Consider the following 8051-nt stretch of genomic DNA (forward strand, 5'->3'; position numbering starts at 1 on the left):
TACTGTGGGCGAGTTTGATAATCGGGTGTACATACAGAAGAAAGGAATTTGCATAGGATCCTGCGTTGCGCCAGTGTTAAGTAATATTTTTCTCGCAGCAGTTGACAGAAATCCGGACGATAGGTTTGACAAGAGCAAAGTCTTGAAGGTTTTCGGGTATGTTGACCATTTTTTAGTTGTGTTAAGCAAGCAAGACACACCAACTTACAGAGCCACTACAAATGAAATTCTGGATGCGTTTAAAGAACACAGCCGTCGTTTGGAATACACTCGTGAATTGCCACAGAACAACGAGTTACAGTTTTTGGACTTGGAACTCTCCTTGGAACGAGACAGATTCTGTTGGATGTACAAACCTTGAAATCAAAAAGAGCTGTTGTCCTAGGAGTCGGCTCACTTAAAAACAGTGAAACGAGCCATAGCCACATCAGGATTAGGATCTGCGCTCGTGAAATCATGTGAGCATTGCATGCAAGAAAGCTTCCAACTGCAGACCGCACGGTTCCTACAGGCAGGTTTTCCTCATACAGTGGTATCGGCAGTGGCTGAAGCTTTGCTTCAGAACGTTAAAGGCAGGAAGAAAAATGCTACTCAGGAAAGCAACGAGACGGTGAGACCAGCCGTTGTCCCGTATTCCCACCGTGTAGCACATAATTTGAAAAAAGTCGCCAATAAATATAAGATTCCCGTAGTGTTTTCTGCCCCTTGCAAGCTAGCTACATTGTGTCATAGAATTAACAATGAAAAACCAAGAGAGCAAACCTGTGGCGTAAAGCATGCCAACATGTTCGTCAGGTGTAGGGAAGGGGTGATCTACCAGATTCCGCTTACATGCGACAAAGTTTATATTGGACAAACCGGAAGGTGATTGAACAAATGTTTAAGGGAACACGAGCGCTCACTTGAAAAAGGCACTGGCTCTAATCTTGCGCTTCATTGCAAAGAATGCAAATGCATGCCTCGTTTACGTGAAACTGTTGTTCTAGATAGAAGCAGAGATAGCGTAGCCCTGGAGTTAAAGGAAGCCTTCTTTATAAAAAGAAAGGGATTGGAATGGGTCAGTGACGCGTCAGAATCATTGTACGGGAGTGAACTTGCCTTTTTAGAACTACATTGCTAAATTTTTATTTCTGACTATACGTTTTTCAATCATTGAGTATTTTCTGTTTCATCGTTTTATTGTTAAGGTCTGTGCACTTTTTTAGCCCCCCGTTGTCACATGCAGTCAGTTTTTATTCCTTCCACAATTTCATTTCGTCAGTTTTTATCGGTTTTATCCTTGTTACCTGCTATTGATGTTTTATCCGTTTTTATGGCTTGTTACTTTTGCTATTCATAGTCATCAAGGGTACTTTTTTTCTCATTTTGTTATCATCGCTTTAAGATTCAGTTGACCTTTAGCTTTTCACCCCGTTATGTTTTTATCGCTTTTATGGCTGTTTCCACCATGTGACGTAGACTGCATCTGATTATTTTTGCTACTGCCTGCCTATATACTGTACGAGTTTCGATCAATAAAATTTCAGTTGTCACTTCAGCGCGCTTTCCTGTCCCTTCTTCGTTTCGCCTTCGGGCTTCTTTCGGGCTGTTTTCACTCATGTCACAATGGAGCAACTAGCCCAGCAAAAAGTTCTGCTTGACACTGTTGCGCCAGAATACTGATGGTGAGAGGAAAAGTTTTTACGGTAAAAGTGTTTATTCACGAGAGAGGTATCTAGGTCGAAAACTGATTTATCGTCGACGAGAAATATAGATTTGCTGAAGGCGCTCCATTTGCTTTAAGTGCAACATGTGCCGAGGGACTTCGATTAGGGTGCGAGGATAGCGTCGACCTGATTTATAATGAGTGCGATCTCGCTTACATCCAGTCGTGCATCGATGACTGCAAGCAGGCATAAATTCTTTAGTGTCGGTTCCAAGTGCAACACGTGAAGATCGGTCCGCGTCGCTTCCTCCTCGACAACCTTCCCTTCCTGCATGTTCGCTACTGGGCCATAGCCGGCGAAGAGAAACACTATTTCGCCAGTAATTCAGCAGCCTTGAAATCCCCTGGCAGACGGTCCTGAGCCCTACGGCTTCACCTGAGTCAAGCACGATGTCTCAGAGTCATACTTGTGCATGTCTGCACAGAAAGTGTCCATAAGTGCGTTGTACCCTCCAAAGATATCACAGCTCGCCTCTGTAGACAAAGGCTGAATGCCTGTACCGAGTCACGGGGGGAACGCCCTGTACGTGTGGGCGCACCCAGGTCGAGGTGGTTGTTTCCAGGTAGTATAAAGAGTTGACATTTGCAAAGCGACCAGCGAGAAAAGTGGCAGCTAAGCAACCTCCCCACACGTACATGCGGGTCCCGATTGCAGAGGCCGTGTGGAAGGATCGCGGAGGAAGGCCCTCTCCATTGATGGCGACGCGATGCCACTCCATGGTATCAAGGTCGAGCGCTCTGACATCTTGGGAAGCATGTGGGTCACCAAAGACATACATGCGCTGACCGATTATGCAAGCTGAGGCGCCGTAATGCGGTGTCGCTGCCTCACCATTCACTTGAGGCCAGCACCATGTCATGGTGTTGGTGTCGAAACGATAAAGGACGATTTCCCACTGCCAGCCGTTCCGTAAGCCCCAAAGGTACGCGCAGTGAGCGTAGATGAGAACGGTGCGACGGAAAATGTTATACGGCTGGCCATGCAGTTGTGAATATGTTTGCACAATATCCCACCTCGACGTTGCAGGGTCAAAGAGGGACACGTCGACGACGTTCCTTAAGGGGTGAGGCCTGTCCACTTCAAAGGAGCCGAACGAGTAGACCTTGCCATTGATGAAAACGGCACCGTGGTTGACTTGCTCTGGAACACCACTCAATCGCACCGTCCACATCTTGACGGGGAAGCTAGTGCTCTGAGAAACGCGGCGCCATCGTTCCAGCGATGCTGCCGGCCTCACGTGGCCTATTCCTGACGCTGCGATACGGTGACCGGTTTCGGCAACGCGTGCGGCAGGGATGACTTCAAGGGCGACTATGTTTGTCATGTATTGGAATATTTTTGTCATTTGATGATGCACAAGTGGATGAACGTTCCAGGAAGAAATTATGAAGTTGCTGTCGCCGAAAAAAACGTCCTAAAACCGTCTGATCATTTATGGGAGCTGAGGAAGGCGCTTCAGTGATTTTACGAGCCTCTTTCTGAGCCAACTGTCATGACGCTGCGAGCCACGTGGTCAATGCTTCCCAGTTTACTCTTTATAAGACACTTTTAGCTAGCCGGTTTTGAGGTATGCTACATGGCTGAGCGGACGCTGAATTGCGCATGCGCAGTACTCAGCCGCCAGCGTAGCGGCGCCTCCGTTCTGCAGGCGTGCCGGTTTAGTGCAGCATCGTATCGTATGAGAATGCTTCTAGTTTTCCGGTTAGTTCAAGATGTCTGCCTTTGGCTCGACGGTCGCGTCTGAAAGCGCTTCCCAGTTTCACTGCTTCAAGGGCTCATTTTCTACACTACACTCGTTTAAAGCGCTTCAAAATTGACCAAGATCGCTGTTTCTACTGCGGCGTAGTCAGGGTGAATCCTTTCGAGCGACTGTGAGCGCATGTGTAAGCGGGTGTCTGAAAATGCGGCAGTCGGAACCAATCGCGATTGGACGTTGCGAGCTGCGAAAAACCGCGTGGACCTCCGTACGGGCTACACCAGCAAAATGCAGAGCAAATTTCGGAAAGTCGCCGCCTTCACGCATGTCTCAATTTATTTTGCGAATGAGCAGACGTTTGTGCCATCATATCCAGAAGTGTTCACCCCGACAAACTGCAGGTGTTTCCAGATGAAGTGATCGTCTTTTTATCTCCAGTTTAGTAGCGCCAACGGGAACATGCACTGATGCAGTCTGAATTCTTGTTGTGCGCAGCGTAGAAAAAAAGGAAAAACACAAATATAGTGGTTGACAGCGGCGCCTCGCACAAACAGTGTGGCATTGCTTGGTGTGGATCAAACTACCAATGCAAGGCGCGTTTTCTTTCACTAAGCTGCCCGATCAGGTGCCCTCATTTAAATACGCTTGTTCACTTAACACTTGTTAAGTTCCAGGCAAACAAAAACAAAGAGATATGAACTGATCATCATCATCACCCTGTCTACTCCCAACGGAGAGCAAAGGCCTCCCCCATGTCTCTCCAATTAACCCTGTCCTTTGCCAGCTGCGGCCACCGTATCCCCGCAAACCTCTTTATCTCATCCGCCCACCTAACTTTCTGCCGCCCCCTGGTACGTTTGCCATCTCTTGAAAAAAGAGGCTTCGGGTGTCCACCGCGAGCGACGTGCTCCGCATGGGCTCCGCAAATTTTGACCAGCCAGGCCCGATCATCTCAACGGACCTCCAAAATTTTTGTTGGAGCTTGAAGAGGATCAGAAGCGGACCACTTGGACACCAAATTCGAAGAGGTGGGCCCATTTTTGGGTTTTCTGCCGGACTTAGAATTTGCTGAGCGGCGGGGTGTGAGCTAAGCCTCGTTGGCCTAGCACGACTACGGGCGTTCCAGGACTCTCCGGCCTCTTCACGAGCGACGACGACGATGGCAACGGTCCCCTACCCCGACAACCAACCCAACATCGAGAAGGCACTAGAAAATTCGTCAAAAGATTTCATGGAAACCCAGGAGATGGAAGAAGACTGCCACGTCAGCACTCGGCCAACGGTCGAGCCGAGAAGCGAGGCGGTTTTCGCGCCTCAAGAGGCCGCCATGCTGGGCCCGCAGGGAACGCAGGGTGGAATCGAGCAGGACGACGACCAAAACTGGGAATTAGCCACGTCGAAACGCAAGAAGAAACCCCGCAAGGAACGGAAAAACCCCGGAGACTTCCCGCCTTCCGCCCAGGTGAATTTTGGCGCGAAAACGCCGGGGAGCGCCTCGACGGCAGCTAGCGCGCCAGCTGCGCCGAAGCAAGACAAGAAGGAAGCGGCGCGTCGGCCGGGCCCGAGATTGCCGCCGCTCCCGAAAGACGATTTCAAGATAATCCTGAGGCCGAGGGGCCTCGTGGTACGATCGCTACAAACTCACCAAGTCGCCCGAGCCGTAGTCGCGGCGACCAGTGCAAAGTGCAAAAGTGAAGACTTAATCATAAGACTACGAAACGATTCGAACATCATCATAGTCAGCACGGACAATGAAGATGCAGCCCAGAACGTGAGACGCATTAACCATCTAGCGTTCGGTGACAAAGTTTACGAAGTCAACGCCTACGTGGCAGCCCCCGAAGGCACTCAGCGAGGCGTGATCCACGGCATAGAACCGGGGACATCATCCGCCGAGCTCAAAGCCAACTTAAGGGTGCGGACCCAGGGAGTCAAGAAACACAGCGCCCGAATGCTTGGAAAGTCAAGCTCAGCCGTCATCACGTTCGACGGACCCACCACCCCAAGACAAGTACTATACTACGGAGGGGAGATGTGGTGCTACCCATACCGCCCAACGCGGCAGATTTGCTATATCTGCTGCCAACAAGGACATAGATCGGACGTCTGCCCCAACCCGGAGAGCAAGGCCTGCAGGCTCTGCGGGACGCAGAACCCAATGGAAGGACATTCGTGCACAACCAAGTGCCTGGTCTGCGGAGGTGATCACGCAGCCGGCACGAGAGAGTGCAAGCACCGGCTCAAGACGGCCGAAGAGCTGCGAGGAGGACCCCCACGAGGAGGGCCCTCACAGCGACAAAGCCGGAGCCGGAACCGAAAGGGAGGACGTGGACCAAGGTGGTTCAGCTCGGAGCGGACCGGGAGCCAGGGCTGGGACGAGGCGAGCCAGTCCAGGAGCCAGTCGCGGAGCCAGGGCCGGGGGCAGAGCTGGACCAGAGACGACTCCTACCCACCCCTGGTAAAGCAAAGCGGAGGCCCGGGACAACAAAAACAACAACAGAAGAGTGGAGTGAAGGTGAGCTGGGGAGCAGGCCCTCCAAAATCAGTCTTTCCGCACTCGGGTCAGCAAAATCAGACAAATAATGACAAGAAACTAGCTGAGGAGAACAGGGCACTAAAAAAAGAGCTCGAACTTTGTCGCGAGGAAACGCGGCAACTTAAAAAAAGAATAGATGATCTCATAAGGGAGATGCAGCTCCAGAGGCAGGGTTCGCCTCCGCGGATAATGAGTCCGCCTCCGCGAACGCCGGGCCCGCCCTTGGAGCAGCATACGCAACAACCACAGAGCTTAGAAAGCAAATTAAAGAGCTTTATGAGTATGATGCAAAATCAAATGACGCAACTGCAAACGCAGATGCAAAACCAAATGACACGCATACAGCAGAAAGTAGCGCTGCAAGATCAGAACTTCCGAACATACGCCAAAAGCCAAAACACACAAAAAACCACAAATGACGCCAGAGACAGGCTTCTTAATGAAAGAAGATTCGGAGCAGAAAACCAAAGTGGAAAAAGTAGTGACGCAATATGGCAGGACAGAACCAACTAGACATATGGCAGTGGAACTGCAGGGGATACCGGCGCAAGCAGGGACTCCTCCAGCAGTTCATTAACACTAGACACGCAACACCAGACATCATCATGTTACAGGAGACTAACATAACACCCACCCTGAGGGGTTATACATGCCAGGAAAGCGGACGCACCGCCACCCTCATCAGCAACAAGCTGGTCACCATAGCACACAAGGAGATTGAGGGCACACAGATAGAACATGTAATAACAGAGATTATACCTAAAAAGAAACACAAGGCCAAAAGCACTTTCATAGTTAACCTTTACAGCCCCCCCAGACAAAGGGATGGCGATTTTAGCAAGCTTTTTTCGGAGGCGAATAAGCTAGCCAAGACGAACACCTTAATAATCGCGGGTGACTTTAACGCAAGGAGCTCGATCTGGGGATACCAAATAACTGAGAAAAAGGGGCAGCAGATATGCGTAGCGGCGGAAAACATAGACTGCGACCTCCTAACGGATGAAAACCAACCAACTAGGCGAGGTAACAGTGTGAGTCCAGATACTTGCCCTGACCTCACCTTTATTAAGGGAGCAAAACAGGCCGAGTGGGAAAATCTGCTGGAAGACCTTGGCAGTGACCACTACATTCTAAGAACGGCAATCGAAGCAGACAACGTAAAGAAGAAGATCGGAACGGCCCACCTTACAAACTGGGACGCCTTCCGCAAGCACAGGGAACGGCTAAAAGGGGAAATCACTTCCATAGAGGAGTGGAGCCAACAGCTGAAACAAATACAAGAACTCTGTACAAAGGAAATAGATAGAACAGAACAAGCACCGGAGGTGGACAGGCGGCTACTCGGGCTATGGGAGGCAAGACGCGGGCTCACCAAACGCTGGAAAAAACAAAAGCTAAACAGAAAACTCAAAAAGAAGATTGCGGAAATCACGATGAAGGCAGAGGAGTATGCGACGCAACTGGCCAGGCAGGGATATCAGCAGTTCAGCAGCTCACTGAACGGCACGCTCAGCACGGCCAAGACGTGGCGCATACATAAGGCCCTCATGGACCCAACCAAGACAAAAGCAGAAAGTGGCAAGGCAATTCAGAAATTGGCCTACTAGTACGAAGGATCGGACGAAGAACTGCTAGAAGCAGTCCGCATCAAATGCTACGGCAAGGACAACCCCCAGGGCTACAACGGGGAGTACCAAGGAGCAGAAAATCCCGCAATGGACAGGCCGATCACAAGAAAGGAAGTCCAGGCGGCGATAAGCGCGACAACAAGAAATACAGCAGCCAGCGCAGACAAAATCAAGAACGCCTTGATCCGCAACCTCAGCGACGAGGCCATCGACCAGCTCACGGCGCACCTCAATATGCTGTGGGCAGAGGGAGTGGTGCCGAAGGAGTGGAAGCACGCTGTCGTGGTTATGATACCCAAACCCGGCAAGAAGCTTCAGATTGAGAACCTGAGACCCATTTCCCTCACGTCGTGCCGTGGCAAATTGTACGAAAGAATCGTCACCAGGCGAATTCAACAATACCTGGAGGACGAAGAACAGTACCCGCACAGCATGTTCGGCTTCCGGGCGAACCTGTCGACGCAAGACGTCCTGCTGCAGATCAA

Source organism: Amblyomma mixtum, chromosome 10 (assembly GCF_055824585.1).
Source record: "Amblyomma mixtum isolate Tamu chromosome 10, ASM5582458v1, whole genome shotgun sequence".
In the NCBI taxonomy this organism is placed as follows: Eukaryota; Metazoa; Arthropoda; class Arachnida; order Ixodida; family Ixodidae; genus Amblyomma; species Amblyomma mixtum.